The sequence below is a fragment of the Cornus florida genome, unplaced genomic scaffold (assembly GCF_030987335.1).
Source record: "Cornus florida cultivar Cherokee Brave unplaced genomic scaffold, ASM3098733v1 CherokeeBrave_3.0.0_Hap2_Chr01, whole genome shotgun sequence".
Lineage (NCBI taxonomy): Eukaryota > Viridiplantae > Streptophyta > Magnoliopsida > Cornales > Cornaceae > Cornus > Cornus florida.
The window spans coordinates 32,189,802-32,207,767 of record NW_026775571.1 but is presented as its reverse complement, the minus strand read 5'-3'; the positions used below and the strand labels follow the sequence as shown (position 1 = coordinate 32,207,767).

Here is a 17,966-nt window from a genome sequence, read left to right as displayed (position 1 = left end):
GAGATGTTTTAAAATCTAGAGATAATTAATTTATTTGATTAATTAATTTATTCCAAGTGTACTATTCACTCCATTGGATTTCCGACTTGATATTATTGATGTGCATGCCATATACTTTCACATATATTAAATCAAGAATATTTGATTAGGTTTTGAAACCATTCATTTATTATTTTTCTTGTATGAAGATTTAATTATCATGGTTGTAGCTTTCATGGAATTCACTTGTATCATGCTATTAAATTAAGTCTTGACATGTTATATAACATACTTTAATTTGAGAGCATTTGGATGAGTTTTGAAATCTAGAGATTTTAATTAAAAGAATTAATCAAAACCTATTCAATGGTTCCATGAGCTTGATTAATTTTCTAACTTGGTATTCATGATTTCCTTGACAAGTTCCTTCACGTGTATCACATTGAGAATAATCGGATAAGTTTTGAAACTTATATTTAATTATTTTTCTTGTATGGAACTTAATTCACATGGTTGTAACTTTTATTTCATGGGACTTTTAGCTTTTTATCATGTATCTAGACTTCTTGTCACTTGACTCCATTAATGTGTTTAATGAACTAACACAATTGTCTTCGAATGATTTAATTATTCATGTATTGCTTAGTAAATAAATAAATCATTAATCTTATACTTGTGGTATATTTATATCAATGGATTCCTTATATTTTAAATCCTAATTTGTAGTCTATGTAGATACATACCATGATCTATTAACATTTCACATGCCATCATAATTGAGAATTTAAGGCATGACTTGTGTGTTTACAAAATCTTGGTTATGCACGAAACGTTGTTAATGCATTACTTGTATCTTGATACTATCTTGATTTGCACAACTTGTTGATTTTGAAACTTGGGATATCAATCAAGAATTGACATGGCTAGGACTTGGTTCTAGTATGAGAGATATAGAGCTCCCTATACTATAGTGCGCACTAGGGGAAGGTACCCATGGGCAAATAGTCCTAAACTGATCCCAAGAGTATAGTTTTAATCTGGGCGATATCCGAGTATCCACATTGGTTGATTTCACTCTTTAAATTTCAAGTTGTTATTCCTTGAAGATTTAAAACTTGTCGTGTAATGACCCGGTCATTTCCTTCCTTTCTTTTTTCCTTAGAATTTTACGGATGAATTTTTTACAATAAAATTCTTTTCTGAGTTCAGTTTCTTGTCACTTAGTGTCATCTCGAGTGCTAGGAAATGGTTTCTGAGACTCTTTCCTTTGAATTGACAACTTCCTTTGAGGACAGAGTCATTTCCACATTTTTCGTTTTTTGACACTATTCACTTTTCGTCCTTTTCCCTATTCTGTCTTTTCCCCGTTTGTCACTTTATTGGCATAACCTCACTCTTGTGTTTGGAGTTGGTTTTTGACTTCATGTATCTTCATTCTAAGTGGTTTCCATGAAATACGTATCTTTACTTTTGTAAGAAAGTACTTTGGCTGCTCCCGGTGTCTATAGGGGCATGGATGCAAAGTTCTTCAGAAACATTTTTGTTTCTTAGGGTGTTTTTTTTAAATATCTTTTGGAGATATTTTATTTCAAGGGTTTTTAAGAAAATATTTTTGGAAGATATTTTCATTCTGCGTCATTAATGCAGTTTTCACTTTTTGGAGGGGCCATTGTGCAATTAATGAAAGTTATTGCAAAAATGCCTTGTTTTGAGCCTGAATCCTCGTACGGGATTCATTTTCACATTTTGTCGAGTGGTGTACTCTTAGAATTGTCTTGCGGTCGAACCCTGCAGTTTTCGAGTTTTCGGCCTTGGTTAGCGCCAAACTTATTTAGGGCATATCTCTCTGCATGGAACTCAGTTTTTGACGTCATTTCTTCCATTATTCATTTTTTTTCATTTCGATTCTTTTTTATTCACAGAGTTTTGCTGTTTGAGCACGTTTGCTCAAATTCCACTTTTCCGGACCCGGCGGGGCCTGTTCGGGACACTTTTTGAGTTTTTCTATAAATAGGGGGTCTTAAAATGAAAAATCAGATTTTTCTATCTCTCTCCCCTCTCTTGGCCGGCCCTAGCTCCTCCCATGGCTGCCACCTTCTCTCTCCTCTTTTGAACCTCCTCCCTTGGATGAAAAGTGGTGAAGCCTTAGTGTTTATTGTTCCCCTTGGCGAGGCCTTCAATTCCAACCGATTGGAATTTCGTTTTGGCCATTTTTTGAGTTTGGGTTTAAAGTCAAGTTGTGATTTTGATGGGGCTTCCTTGGGATTCATGTTCACGGCGTTGTCCCCGGTAAAACCCCGAAGTATCGTCGAATAATGAGCGGTTTCATTTTGGTGGGGATTTGAGATTTCATCTCAAATTGAGGTAGGGGATGTCTTAGGTTTATATTAATATTGTATTGATTGTTATATGAGCATATATAATTTGTAAGCATGCCTTTGTTTAAGTTTTAGAATTTAATTTAATTATTTTCTATGTTTAAGATTTAATTCTCATGAAGGTATGCACCTTAGAATTGAATTGTGGCATGCTAGGAAATTAAGCCTTGATATATCGAATAACATATATTAAATTTGGAGTATTTGAATAAGAATTGCAAAACTTATTTAATATTTATCTTTTATAAAAGTTTAATTCACATAGTTGAAACAAGCATGAAATCAACTTGTAATGTGATATTAAAGTAGGCCTTGGTGAGTTCTTTAACTTATGTTAAATTGAGGACAATTGGAGTTGATTGAAAATCTAGAGAAAAATTAGTTTATGAGCTTAATTAATTTTATTTTAAGTATGTTGGTCACTTAATTTGATTTTAGAGGTAATAGGTTGATAATTCCTTGAAATGTAGTCCGTTTAATCACCTTGTGAGCATATTACTAATTTGAAGTAGAATTAGTACTTGAGGCATCTTGAAATGATAATTGGACTTAGCATGATATAGAATATCATTGACTTGCATAGCTTTTTTAGATATATCTTGTGTAGGTATATAGTTTGTTAGAATATTACAATTGTTTACCTTAGAAGCTAGTTACTAAATTGGAACTTATGTAGTACTTGTGGCTTAATGTGGTAATGTGGCTCAATTGCTCTAAAATATTCTTGTTTTGGTATATAAATTGCATATTGGAGGCTTGACATGTCATATGCTATCTAGACTTGAATTCTAGGACATGGTTTGTATGGATTCAACTAGAGGTGGCAATTCGTGTTCATGGGTCATGTTTGTGTCGTGTCAAGACATGGGTATTATAACAAATAGGTCGACACGAACACGACCCATTTAATTTTCGTGTCGAGTTGGATAAACACGAACACGACCCAATTATTAAACGGGTAACACGACACGACCCATGTAACCCGTTTAATAATTGGGTCGTGTTATATTGGGTTCAACACGACACGACCCATGTAATAATTGGGTCATGTCATGTTGAGTTCAACACGACACGACCCATTTAACCCATTTATCAAATAAATCAGGTTAAGTTTTTTTTTTTTTTTTTAGCATTTCAACCCATTTATGTTTATCTAAGACATCAAAATAAATAAAAACAATATAATATCAGTTACATATCTTTTCAACCCAAATTGTTTCAACAAATCATCTAACATATATATATAAATAAAATCCACAAAGTCCCATTCATTCAAGAAAAAAGAAAAGTGGTCATGCTCTGGAACTGGAAGCTTGTCATTGGTTATTTCATTCTTCGAGCCTGTCACCAAACAAAGATCATGACATTCCATCTCCAAGCTTGTCAAAAGCTTTCACCTCCACTGTAGTATGTAGTTCCCAGTCTTTTTACCTCTAATCTATATAAAAAGATAAAACTAATAAAAATCAAGTAAAAACAAAAAACAAAACCATATGAGCACATGAGCAAAGTATTAAACATACCATTCATTGGCTTCAATGAAGAAGGCTATTTCATTCTCCGAGCCTGTCACCAAACAAAGATCATGACATTCCATCTCCAAGCTTGTCAAAAGCTTTCACCCCCACTGTAGTATGTAGTTCCAGTCTTTTTACCTCTAATCTATATAAAATGTTAAACTAATAAAACTTCAAGTAAAAAAAAAACCATATATATGTTGGATGACATAACTAAGACTTAAAAGAGTATTTTCCAAGATAAATTGGCTTATATATAAATATATTCCCACAATTGACTAATAGATTCCCGGAAGAGTATCCTCGATATTGCAGCTTTATATTTTACAACATTCTCAAGAATTTACAAGCAATTTAGTTCCACAAACCGCACTGAGAATTTCATGCAGTTGGGAAAATATATACAAAACCATAACTCGAACCTTTAGTTGTGACAGGCTTCTCTCAGCTCTCTTCTTATTGACAGACAGTCCACCGGGTAATGTCTCCTTGCTGATGGACAAACAAATTCAATTAGCTAATTTTCACTGATAACACAGATATTCAGGACCATGAAGGAAAAATCTTCAATAGTAACAAATTGCCATGATGAATCAAAGCTCTTAACCATATAATCAAACTCGAGAGTCTGCAATCTCTACAAACATGCATATGGATACCCCCAGGCTCCAATACAGACAGACAAAAATAAAGACAGGAAAGGAGACTGAATAAAATTCTTAATAAAGTAAAGGACTTGACAATAATAGCCTCCAAATTCTCATGAATGATTGAAGGACCGTAAGGGTATGTAATAGGTTCAACTTGCAGCAGATTTCAGCTCATTTTGCTGTTGGCATGATAAAATATGGATATATTTGTATCCATCTTCCTTTCTAAAAATGGACACCTCAAGTTTGGGCATATGGCAGATCACAAAAGAGCTGAAAATTGAGACACGTCAAAAGGATATTAAGGGACACACGAACCGCTTCAAATCCACCATCTCAACTACAATTGATAGTCTATGCAGCTGTAGTCACTGCTGATCTGGTGCAGAAACCAGTTTCCTTTAAAGTTTTCAATAATGCTTTACACTTGACACAAATTGAACAGAACAAAAAACATTGTTTCTTTGCTTCACTACCTTTATATAATCTGCAACATTTTGCATTCTTCTCTCAATGGGCTCTATCAGATCAGAATACTGCAAAAATAAGAATGAAAAAAATTTAATTATGCTAATCTCTATAGTATAGATATAGTAAAGTCTAACTGTGAGGAGCAGCAAGAACATGAGACAATAATTGGCAATAAATAAAGAGCATTTAGCAGACATGATAGAAGGTTTTATGCAGATTCGTCAGAGTAAAAACAACAAAGAAGTGTTTTTATAGGGCTTTTAGTGTGTTACCTTTCATAGTAGTAGCAGTAGTAAAATACAGTCATGTCAACCTCCAAAACAGAGAGTGGTTCAGTAGAATCATATTGCTCTTTGTCATATGCAGATTACTAACAAAAGGGTCACCTCCAAGCATATGCTCTTTGTTAATCAAAACCACCAAAAAGGATATTCACTAGCTTCAATTAAGAAGGCATGATCAAAAGATAACTTCCAAAATAGTAGTAGCACCAAAAAAAGTTTCACCAAATAGAGAGCTGGAAAAAAAAAAGCACAAGTTATATCAGTATTACAATTTATTTGCTAAAATATTAATAATAAATTGAGTTATAAAATCATTAATACCTTATTAAACCATATCAACACAAGTGTTTAAACATTGTGCTGAAGGAATGCCCTCTTTATTACTCATGGTCAAATCATAAAACTCCACAACAAGGTCATTACTACAAGAAAATAGGTCATTTACGAGTGTCTGGACCTACCGTGAAAACCTTTTCACGAGACTTCTGAGCCCCTCGTCTATTATGGTTCTGTAAATACTCCCCACTTGCTGCGAGAAATAATAACACTTGTAGAAGATTCAAGCACGATGATTCTAGCTTCTCGTAAATAAAACTCTCATGAGATTTCTAGCATTTCGTTAACAATTAATTTACGAAACTACTAGCCTCTCGTTAATAATTAATTTATGCGAAAAAAGGTCTTTTACGAGTGTGTGGACCTCTCGTGAAAAATTTTTCACAGGACTTTTGAGCCTTCGTGTATTTTGGTCCTGTAAATACTCTCCACTTGCTATGGGAAATAATAACTCTGATAAAAGATTAGAGCACGATAATTCTAGCGTCCCGTAAATAAAACTCTCACGAGATTTCTAGCCTTTCGTTAATAATTAATTTACAATACTTATAGCCTCTTGTTAATAATTAATTTACAAGATCAATGACATTTCGTTAATACTTATTAACGAGTTCTTTATCCACTCGTTAATAATTAATTAATGTGGTACATGACCTCTCGTTAATAATTAATTAATGTGGTATATGGCCTCTCGTTAGTAATTAATGTACGACACATTTGGCCTCTTGTCAATACATCTATATATTTTATTTACGAGGTCTAAAGCCACCTGTAGATAGCTATATATATATATATAGATATATCAAATAAATTAATGCACTTTATTACCCAATCATTCACATATATAACCTGGTCACAAACAATTATATAAAATGCTAAAAATTTACACTTAATACCAATACCAAAAACAATTCATGTTTAAATTCACTATTAAATATATATCAAAAAAGTAAGACATTAATTTACAATTCATCATTAATTGTTCAACGTGCCAAAATTAAAAAGAAAATTTAATATTTTCCAAAAATAGATATCAATCTTCACATTGTTCATTAATTCCTGGCGCAAGTTGACTTTCAATTTTTCACACTTCCTCCACTTCGTTATCCATTGTACAAAATCCAAGCAAGTACCTATATTACACAAGTCTTAATTTTAGTATAATAATAATGTATATGGAGTAATGACAAAATGCTAGTTTTCTATTTCATACTCTCTAAAATATATAACAAAGTGTGATAAAAAATGGAGTCCCACGCTTTGAGAAGCCAAAAACAATCAAAAACCCCCAAAAAGAAATATGCAATCCACATGCCCATGCTTTGCCGGGATTCAACTCCGTCATGCAATCGTCCAATTCCAAATAGAACAAAAAGGTCAAAAAAGGGCAAACACCCCGCAAGTGCAAGTTCTGCGTCTAAAACTTGATTACCAGGAATGTCAATTGCCAATAAAGGTTTAGACATAGAATGTAAGAAACATAACTGTTATGCTCTTTTAAATCTAAGGCACATTGATAGTTTGACATCAAAGAAAAAATAGCAACTTTAACATGGAAAAAATATAGTTAATAGTTGTAAAACAACAACAAAGCTAAGCTTATGCTAATAATTAGTTCAAGAGGACATATTAGAGAACTCATTAGCTTCAATATAATATACTACAAGAAAAACATATTGGAGAAAATATTAGAATCATATCAACAAGTGAAAATAGAGAGAGATTTCACAAACACACATATATATATACACACTGGAATTTCTATGTGAACATCATTGCATACATGGAAGAATTTTTGCTACACTAGCTTCAATTCATTTAGCTGTGATTTTAGTGATTGTTTTCGTCTTTTGATCTGTTTATGTTGACTTGTTTAGTTGAAGAGAAAATTTGATCGGAGGTGAGAAATTTATGTGAAAATATAGCATTGAAACTAGTTTTGTCCTCATACAATTAGAGAGAGATTGCACACACATATGTATCCACACTAAAATTACTGTGTGGATTTGCGTCATTACATATATATAGGATGGGTTTGGTAATATTACCTTCAATTCTTTTTCAGATCGATCATTCATACGATACTAAATTGGGTTCGACATCTTAAAGTTGGTCCTACTGAATCTATTGGGAAGGGCCATTTGGGTTGATAATTTGCCCATCAAGAGGGCTTGCTCTACAGAACTGTGAAGTTGTGGAGCAGTTTCTAGTTCCTTTGAGGGAGCATGGCGATCCAAAATTGAGACCATTGCTTTGCATTGGGGGGTTGATATGAGATCATTCTATACGTTTGTTTTTAAGTTAGTTTCTTAATCGAAAGGGAAAGAAAATACCAACAGTGTCTTAATCGAAAAGGAAAAAAATATAGAACTGGTCGACGAAAGATAAAGTGTGCCAGCCAGAGCTACCAGACATGTACAAAGACGCAGGCTGAAGAAGTTTCTATCTGCTGCACCAGAGATGGAAATTCAGAACTGGTGGTGGGGAAGTGGAAGGGGGGTTGGAAATCTGCTTACCACTTCTTGTTTTATTGGGTTTGACTTTTAAAATTTTTTACTTGAATCTTCTTCAAAATGGGTTCGTTAAGTTGTTTTTGAAAATTTAACTTAAATCTTCTTTAGAAAATTTTCTTATTAACATAGCTCATTTCTGACTTGTTGGTACTTTGACTTTTATTGCTAGCATATCTTTTAAGCATGCTAACTGGTCAACCCAGTGTTCTAGTACTATAGAAGGAGAGAACATTTATTTTATTGATTTATTTATTTATTAATTAATTATTATTAGAGATTGAAATAAATTTCTCACGAGAATCTGTAGTAGAATTGCTAATGTTAGTTGTCAATCCTTTAATACCATTTTGGAGTTTACTTGTACTAAATTTGTTGGGACTTAGGACTAAACATAATTTTATTATGGAGGAGAGGTTAAATTATCCATTAATTTTTAGCTTTCTTACATATTTTCTTGTCAAGGTTTTCTTTGTGTTGTCTTTTGTTTGTACTTACAAGAGACTCTTGCCTTTATTATTGTAGAAGATAGGATAACCCCTCTATATAAGGAGAATTATATACTTCATTAACTTTTATTATACTATGAAGCCTAAAATCAACCTTTGTAATAAATGGGGCATCTGCTGAAAAACTTGAAATGGGGCTAAAGTAGTTGCTATCTACTGCACCAGAGATAGAAATTAAGTACTGTTCTAGATTTCTATGTCTAAAATCTTCTTTAATTCATTAGAATTCATTATAAAAATCTATGGATTTATTTGAAAAAGAAAGGGAAGGGATAGGGGTTATCCTATCAAAAGAAAGGAAGAGAAGGCCATAATCCTCCCTTTGTTTCGGAGTTTTAGATAGAAAAGGAAAGAACACAAAACAAATAATCACTATTTTCATTTTTCATCTTCAGTTTGATTTCTTTGTTTAGCTCAATTGAAAACAAACATGACTCATTTTTGTTAATAAATATAGTTATCCCATATTTAAGTTTGAGAAATTTTAATATAGAGATGACGTGGCCTCTGCCTAGCTTGTCAATTCTTTTAGGTTCCCTAACTTCCTTGTCTATCCAATGCAATTTAAATTTCATCTAGCAGTATATGAATTGGGCATTTACTTTTGTGATTGTTTACATGATATTTTGTTTTCATAGATGAATACAAAAAACACACACTTCTGTTTACATGATATCAAATTGGTTTTTTCCTGATATGTTTTGCAAAGATAATAGCTTAAGATGCATAGATGGTTTTTTGATAGCATGATGCTATGAATGTGATAGATACTCCAAAAAACTTAAAGGAGTTTGTTAAACTTCTAAATTTTAATTATGTCTTTGGAAATGTCAATAATGCTGCGAAACAACTTAATTGCAGGATGAAATAAAAAAAAAGGCTGCACAAGTTTCCCAAAATTCTGATGGTATCAGTTCAATCATAAATGATGTTGAGATAGTGCAAAAACCAACTAAGTATTAGGAAGGGATATCTCCGTGGGCTCGAAAATGGTTTTGTAGTTCAAAGCCGTCAACGTGCATCCTCATCTTATGAAGAGGCTTCAAGGAAAAGGGTGGAAATTGCTGAGGAAAGAAATGTGCAACTGATGGAGAAACTAACAAATTTGGAGGAAAAGTTTGATTTTTTGTTATTTTTAAATCAAATGTTTTTGTTACTTTTTTTTTTTTTTTTTTTTTCATTTTTTTGTTATTAAACCATGTGGGGGCAGTAATTTTCTATTCATCTCAGTGGAGCATATGTACAAGAAACACAAGTCCTCTAAGCTTTGGAGCTTAAACTCCGGGAGGAATTTGACCTAGAGGAGGTTGTTGGATCATATTGGGGCCTAGATAACCAAGATTCACATTGTGGTATTCCATTGGAGTGATGTGATGATCAAAATTGGAATGAGAGGAATGCTAAGAAACTTTCTACTTCACGTACACAATAACAACCAACAACAACTTCACAACAATCAACAATAAATAACAATCAACCACAACCTCCACATACGATGTTCCCATACTCCCATGTTATATCAATGTAATAAAGTAATGGCCACGACAAGGACCCATGACTTCACACAGAGATAATTGATAAATGAACTTCATTAGCTAGTAGAATTCAGAACATACCTGCCAGAGATGAAGATTGAGAACCAGAACTATGCTCCTAATCTTACTTCAAAAGTAATGGTTTTGTTATACTCCTAATAAGCTGGTTAAAATAGATCCTGTGAGGAAAAAAATTAAAAATGTAATGCCAACATATATAAAAAATAAAAGAAAATAAAATCAGATCATATGTTAATTACTACTTTTCAAAAAAGAAAAGAAAAAGGTTAATGAATGACCAATTGACCTCTAGAACTTTCACATATTTGGTAGGCCATAAAACCATGCTTGTGCGAGCATCACGAAGATAAAAAATTCCAGATTGGTTTGCTCAATACAAAGGACAATCCTTTAAAGTTTAAATTAACCAAACCAGTTCCAGAAATTCTTTAAAAACAATGATTCCACCCTCCCCCTTCTTACTCAATTTCAAATCTTAAGATTTAGACCTCAGCAGTCAACAGTGACCCACCAAGTATGTAAGCACTAATGCCACTTCACAACAGCAGTCTCTTTAACTAGGCAAAAGGATTGGTCTTTCTCCCTTGCTTCCTGAACGCTCCCCGTCAACCAAAAAAAAAAAAAAACACACATGTCCAGACAAAATAGCCTATCAACTACTCTTAGAGGAAAAAACACAAAGAAATAATATATAAAAGTAAATTACAAAAATACATTTAATATGGACATGTTCTATTAAAGACTGGATTTTCTATTCATAGCAGGAAGATGTGCCATGCCATTACTGTCATTATTTATAACATTTAAGACTATGTTGTCTCCTGATATAGCTACCCTCTTTCGGGACTCCAGCTTAAACTTTCGCGAGAACCCTGTTCCTTTATCAAACAATCAGTTAACTTAGAGCAGATCAGCATTCTAATTATCCTGTTCCTTTGAAATAAAAATAAAAAGATAAGTTGTTTGAAATATAGGTAATTTAACAACGAAATTTATCAAGCAGTCAGTTAACTTCCACTTTGTGCATAACAATAACCACTTTTTTATTTTTCTTTTTTTGAGAAAATAAAAAAAAAAATAGCACTTTTTTTTTATAAAAAAATTAAGGTAATTTAGAGAAGATAAGTATTTCAACAATGAAATTTCTCAAGCAGTCAATCAACTCCCACTTTTGCATGCCAATAACTTGTGTTTATAGATTTTTCATGACTTTTTATTTGAATTGCATGAGCAACCATATGACACGGTAGCAAAGAAGTCACTCACATCATGTAAGAATATGATTTGTATCAATATAATTAGGACTTGTCCCACAGATAGTAAGCTTATTATAAAACAAATAAACTTGTCAATTAACATTTAAACTATAGAACTTCTCAATGCAGAAAGGAAGTATAAATTAGCCTCTCAAAAGGATACCCACTTCTCAAGACGTCGGAGCATAGCAGCATCTAGTTCCCAAGGAAGATTTGTTGCCGCCAAAACAAAAACAAGCTCATTTGTCCGCGTCAAACCATCCATCTGCAGTCTAACTCTAGCCATTAATTTTTGTGAAAGTAGAGATGAAATCATATATGAATTTTTAAGTGATTTACTTGTGCACCAAATGTAGATTTATTGTAGAGACATCAATAGCAAAATCTTTTTAGAAGTACTGGATACCATGGCAAGGAATGTCCATAAGCATGAGCCACACATATGATGTGAAATATAAATTAACATAGGTGTCAGTGTTGAACAATGACCTCAAAATGTGAGGATAATGATAGTTGGTTCCAACACACTCATACAAGTGTGTTTTCAATGTCCAAAAAAAGCTAACATAGGAGTACCTAGAGCACACAACATATCTGTAATTGCTGTTATTCAGACTCATACAAGTGTGTTTTCAATGTCCAAAAAATACTAACATAGGAGTACCTAGAGCGCACAACATTTCTGTAATTGCTATTATTCAGATGGGGATAACTAATAAAAAAATAGTATTCCCGTGATATTGCTTTTGATGGAATTGTGTAGATCAGATGAATGCTGTGGAGAGGATTTACTTCTATGGATTACATAAAATGGAATTATCTACAACTGAGTCCACGGTGTCACTCATTTCATGCTATAAGGCCTTTGCTCTAACAATAGCAACAAAATAGAAAAAAAAGATCCTCTACACAGGATCTTAAAAGATATAACGTGTGATATCTAGTTAAGGTAATTTCCAGTTCAGTGTTGCACTCATTGATGTTTTTAGTGCTTTGTTTTTATATGTTTTGTATTTTAGTTCTACATAAGCATGCTTTTTATATATTATTATTGCAATTCTAAAAAACAGATGTCGCCTGTATGAGTAGCTCATTTTTCAATCGCCTACTTGCTTTATGCCCACTGCGTCCTTCACCACGCTGACTAATGATTGCATCAATTTCATTAAGAAATATAGTTGACGGTGTGTGATGCCTCGCAAGCTCAAACAACACTTTTATTAACTTCTCTGAATCACCAATAATGCTATACAAAGTTAGAAGTGTGATGCACTGCATAGTTGTCAATAATTAATTTTCACAGAATATCTGTCGTAAGTTCTTTTCTCAGCAAAGAATGTTAGATCTTATGAATCAACTAATTTGCTTATAAATAATTGTCTTGATACAGGACAGCACTGGGAAATAAAAAATAATGGTTTTATGTTGTGCTTCGACTAAGAAATGCGTGGATATTTTGAGTTCAATAAAATAAAGAAAGGTTTTAGGGGTTTGTAGACAACAATGGATTGGAATTGGCTCCACTTAGGGACCAATAGGGTGCAGGAAGTACAAAAAAAGTGCACAGGAATGGAATCTATGGGCAGCAAATATTTTGTTATTTTTATTGTTAAACTAAGGCCAATAGGTAGGAGTTGACTAGGATTTCATGCACTGTTTGAGGCTGTGAACAGTAACTGAGGCATCAGCTTTCACCAGTGCACCAAGCAACAACCTCTTATGAGGAAAGAAATGTATCACAAAATTTAAAACAACAAAAAGAGGAAATAAAAAACAACCAAAGGTTTGGACAAACACATAAACATTAATACTTGCTACATAGAATATCAAATACAGTTCTGATACAGCTGAGCTGAACAAGCCTTGTCCGAACTATTGAAGATCAGCTACATGAGTTATAATTTTCCATTATACTCTACCTAATCACAAGTAATCATATCATTTTTTTTTATCCGAACCTATGTTAATTTTGATATTTCCTTTCCCCTATCCTTACCAACAATGCAAGATCACATAAATCTTCCTCCCTTTTGCAGTTCTTGATCTCATCTCATTACACATGTCTAAACCATTTTACTCGATTTTTCTCATTTGTCTTCACTCTTAGCTGTTACTACTTTAAACGTTTCATAAATAATCTTTTCTGATTTCAACATTTCTGATCTTGCCGCGTGTCCACATCTCAATATTCGCATTTTCATTTTGTGATCATTTTATAGAATTTACCCTTTTCTTTTTAATATATATGTTCGTCAAGGCATGGTAGCAACTGTTGGCATGTTCCATAAACTAAAATTTGTGAATTATATAAACAAGACTGGTAAAATTATGTTTTAAAGAGTTGCTAATCTTATTGCTTGAGATCAGAGTGACGTGCGTAAAATTGGAGATGGGACTTTCAGAGTGATTCATCAGCTGATTCTTTAATGAATTAGTCATTCACACTAGGTACACGTAAGTGACTTAGAGAAGAAAGTATCGGAATGGCTAATAGGTAGTTTAGTGGACCAAAACAAGATGTAGTTGAATTATGTTTTAAAACTGAATTTTGTTTTAATGAATTAGTCATTCACACTAGGTACAGGTAAGTGACTTAGAGAACAAAGTATCAGAATGGCTAATAGGTAGTTTAGTGGACCAACATAAGACGTAGTTGACCACACAATATGATAGAATTATTTGTAAGTAGTTTTGGCATGTTTTGATTGTAAAGTGTAAACAGTGGCTACCCGGCCAATTGAAGAAATGTTCAATTGATCAAAGAAAGGTTTGAACTAAGTATCCACGATTCGATATCTTTTGACCCTTAATCTATATCAAATTATTCCAAGGATATCTAATTTTTGCTAAAACTGAATTCCTTATGTTCAATTTTAATCCTACTTATTAAACATCTTGATTTCAAAAATTCAATCCAAACCTCTATTTCATCACTTGTACCCACTTTAATTTGTCAATTGAAAAATAAAAATTGTCATCTAGCAAAAAACATACATAACGGAACATCAAAAGTACACTCATCGATTTTCTGTAAGCCCATTATTTTTAAAATTCACTTGTTTTTCATGTATTCTTAGATGTACAATAAAAAAAAGAAACTCATCTAAAAAACAATCTTAAGTGATACATTTGTGAGAAAAATCGTACAAGTTATTAGCCAAAAGAATCAAGACTAATGGTATCATCATGTTAAAACTTTTGAAATTGTAGATTTTCATACAAACTCTTACAGCACATGCTGAGTGTCTTATTTTGCAATGCTATGCTGCAACTCACTTTTAAGGTTGTTGGAATAATTTTTCAAATAAATTTGGTTCTATTAGTTTTGTTATAAAATTTACTATTTAAGACATCCATAAAACAAAAAAAAAAAAAAAAAAAAAACCCAATCAATAATGAAATGGAAAACAAAAAAACCCAAATCTAGTCACAACCAAAGCAAATCCAGCAAATAAAATCGATAATAAACTAGAGAAAAAAATATGCATGTGTTAGCCCTAAAAATTGTTTAAGAAATAGGGATTGAAGAAAACCCTTAAAATGTTTGAGAAAGAGGGATTGCAGATTACCTGAAGAATGAAGGTAAGTCTGGATCCTCGGTTCTAGAGAGTAAAGAGAGCGTTGAACAAATAGCTCTATGTTGGTCAAGGTAAAAATTGGTTGAGATCGCCCAACTTTCCTTTCCTTGTCGGACCAGAACTTCAAGCGGAGATGGAGATAGATAGGAGAGAGAACTTCAAGCGAGGCAGAGATTTGAGATAGAACTTCAAGCAGAGATGGGGTAAATGATCCGGTTGGGTGAACAAAAATCTTCCCTAATTAATTTATTGAAATTTTTTTTAACCAAAATCAGATATATACTTAGAACGTCGAATTTGTAGAAGATTTTCCAAAATCAAAGAACGAGAAATAAAATAGAGTATACAAAAAGAAAACTACATGCTTTAATGTTCAGAAACCCAGAAAAGAGATAAAAAATTTAACGAGGTGAGAGAAACAAAGTAGAAAAGGGTTTACTCTTACAGCTTCATTGTTGAAGAGGAATGTCACAATACTGTTTGTTGCAAGCTTTGAAGTGAACTTGATTCTTGGCCAAGTGTGTGTGAGAGAGATGGATAGCAGCCTTAGCAGGGGAGAGACTGGCTGGGTGTTGTCGGCATAGTAAGCAACAAGGTGGGATCCGGCCTCCTCAACAGAAATAATGGAAGAAAGAAGATTAGGGCATTTTGAGAGACTGGCTGGGAAAGAAAGAAGATTAGGGCTTTTTGTGGTCTATGTGTTGGTGACGTGAAAAAAAAAAAAAAGGCTTTTGGCAGGTTGCTCTTCTTTGCGCGCGGGAGACGAAAAGTGTGGGCGGGATTTTTATTTTTTATTTTTATTTTCATATTCACGGGAGGAAAATACTCCCTTCAAATTATAAATTTCTACGAGTGGCTTTTTCCTTCGTAAGTGAGGGCGGGATTTTATTTTTTATTTTTTTTTTCATATTCACGGGAGGAAAACACTCCCTTAAAAATATTTATCTACGAGTGGCTTTTTCCCAGTTAAGTGAGGGCGGGGTTTTTATTTTCATATTCACGGGAGGAAAACACTCCCATAAAAATATTTATCTACGAGTGGCTTTTTCCCCATTAAGTGAGGGTGGGATTTTTATTTTTTATTTTTATTTTCATATTCACGGGAGGAAAATACTCCCTTAAAAATATTTATCTACGAGAGGCTTTTTCCCTGTTAAGTGAGGGCGGGATTTTTATTTTTTATTTTTATTTTTATTTTCATATTCACGACTTTCTCAACTTTTTGGGTTGGGATTATGCCGTCAATGCAAGGCTTAAGCCATTGGCCATTAACCTTGAAGAGCGATCCATTTGCAGGATCTTGGAGTTTGATTGATCCATGAGGAAAGACAGTAGTGACAGTGTATGGACCATCCCATCTTGACCGGAGTTTACCAGGAAAGTGCTTCAGGCGGGAATTGAAAAGCCAAACCTTTTGTCCCGGGGCAAAAGACTTGTTGACAATGTGTTTGTCATGAAAGCTTTAGTCTTTGCCTTATAGATTTTTGCACTTTCATACGCATCATTACGCATTTCCTCAAGTTCATTTAACTGCAAAGCACGATTAGAGCCGGCCTGTTGGAGATCAAAATTGAGCCTTTTTATGGCCCAAAAAGCACGGTGCTCCAATTCTACCGGGAGGTGACATGCTTTGCCAAAGACAAGTCGATATGGCGACAGGCCAATGGGTGTCTTGTAAGCTGTCCGGTAAGCCCATAGTGCATCGTTTAGTCTTAATGACCAATCATTGCGGTCCGGTCGAATCGTTTTTTCCAAAATGTGCTTAATCTCCCGGTAAGAAACCTCTACTTGACCACTCGTTTGAGGATGGTAAGGTGTAGCAACCTTATGAATTACGGAATACTTAGAAAGGACGGATTTAAGGTAACGATTTTGGAAATGAGATCCACCGTCACTGATGATTGCTCGGGGCGTACCAAAATGACTAAAGATGTTGGATTAAATGAATTGGATCACAACTTTATGATCAGCGGTTCTGGTAGCCTCGGCTTCAACCCATTTGGAAACATAATCCACTGCTACAAGGATATACTCATAGCCATAAGAAGATGGAAATGGTCCCATGAAGTCGATCCCACATACATCAAAAATTTCAATAATTAGGACGGGAGTGAGGGGCATCATGTCTCTCCTAGACATGGATCCGAGCTTTTGGCAACGCTCACAAGATTTGCAGAAGTTGTAAGCATCCCGAAACAAGGATGGCCAATAAAATCCACTTTGAAGGACTTTGTCGGCTGTCTTTTTGGCACTAAAATGGCCTCTACAAGCAAGAGTATGACAGAAATTTAGAATGCTAGTGGTCTCAGTTTCGGGAATGCATTGCCGGATGATTTGGTCCGGGCAATACTTGAATAGTTACGGATCTTCCCAAAAGAAATGCTTAACTTGGGAGAAGAAACGGTCTCTTTCATGCTTGGACTAATCGGAGGGAATTTTGCCTACCACAAGGTAGTTGACAATATCTGCAAACCAAGGGAGACTTGAATGGGAAGTCTGGAAAAGTTGCTCATCCGGAAAGGAATCACGGACGACAGCGCATTCCGACGATTTTTCAATGAGTTAGCGAGAGAGATGATCGGTGACAACATTGTCAGTCCCTTTTTTGTCCTGGATTTCGATGTCGAACTCTTGAAGTAAGAGTATCCATCGAATTAGGCGAGGTTTGGTCTCTTTTTTCGCTAACAAGTGCCGAAGAGCGGCATGATCCGAGAAGACTATGACCTTGGAACTAAGAAGATAGGAGCAAAATTTGTCCAAGGCATACACCACAGCTAGCAATTCTTTTTCAGTGGTGGTGTAATTTAACTGAGTATCAGAAAGAGTCTTGCTCGCATAATAGATAGCATGCGGAAGCTTGTCCACATGCTGCCCAAAACCGCACCCAATGCATAATCGGATACATCACACATGATCTCAAAAGGGAGAGACCAATTGGGCGG

At 34.0% G+C, this 17,966-nt stretch overlaps 1 long non-coding RNA gene across 2 annotated transcripts; it reads right to left on the bottom strand.

Moving 5' to 3' along the window:
• Window positions 1-6,514: 6,514 nt before the first annotated feature.
• On the bottom strand, window positions 6,515-15,757 carry LOC132294454 (uncharacterized). Of its 2 annotated transcripts, none has more exons than XR_009478093.1 (5): window positions 15,470-15,757; window positions 15,016-15,261; window positions 11,614-11,718; window positions 10,251-10,348; window positions 6,515-6,748 (listed from the first exon to the last, which is right to left on the bottom strand). It is a non-coding gene; the product is annotated as an uncharacterized LOC132294454 (long non-coding RNA). The 2 variants fall into 2 exon arrangements; XR_009478091.1 differs by having other exon boundaries at window positions 11,614-11,711; window positions 15,470-15,754.
• Between the last annotated feature and the right edge of the window lie 2,209 nt (window positions 15,758-17,966).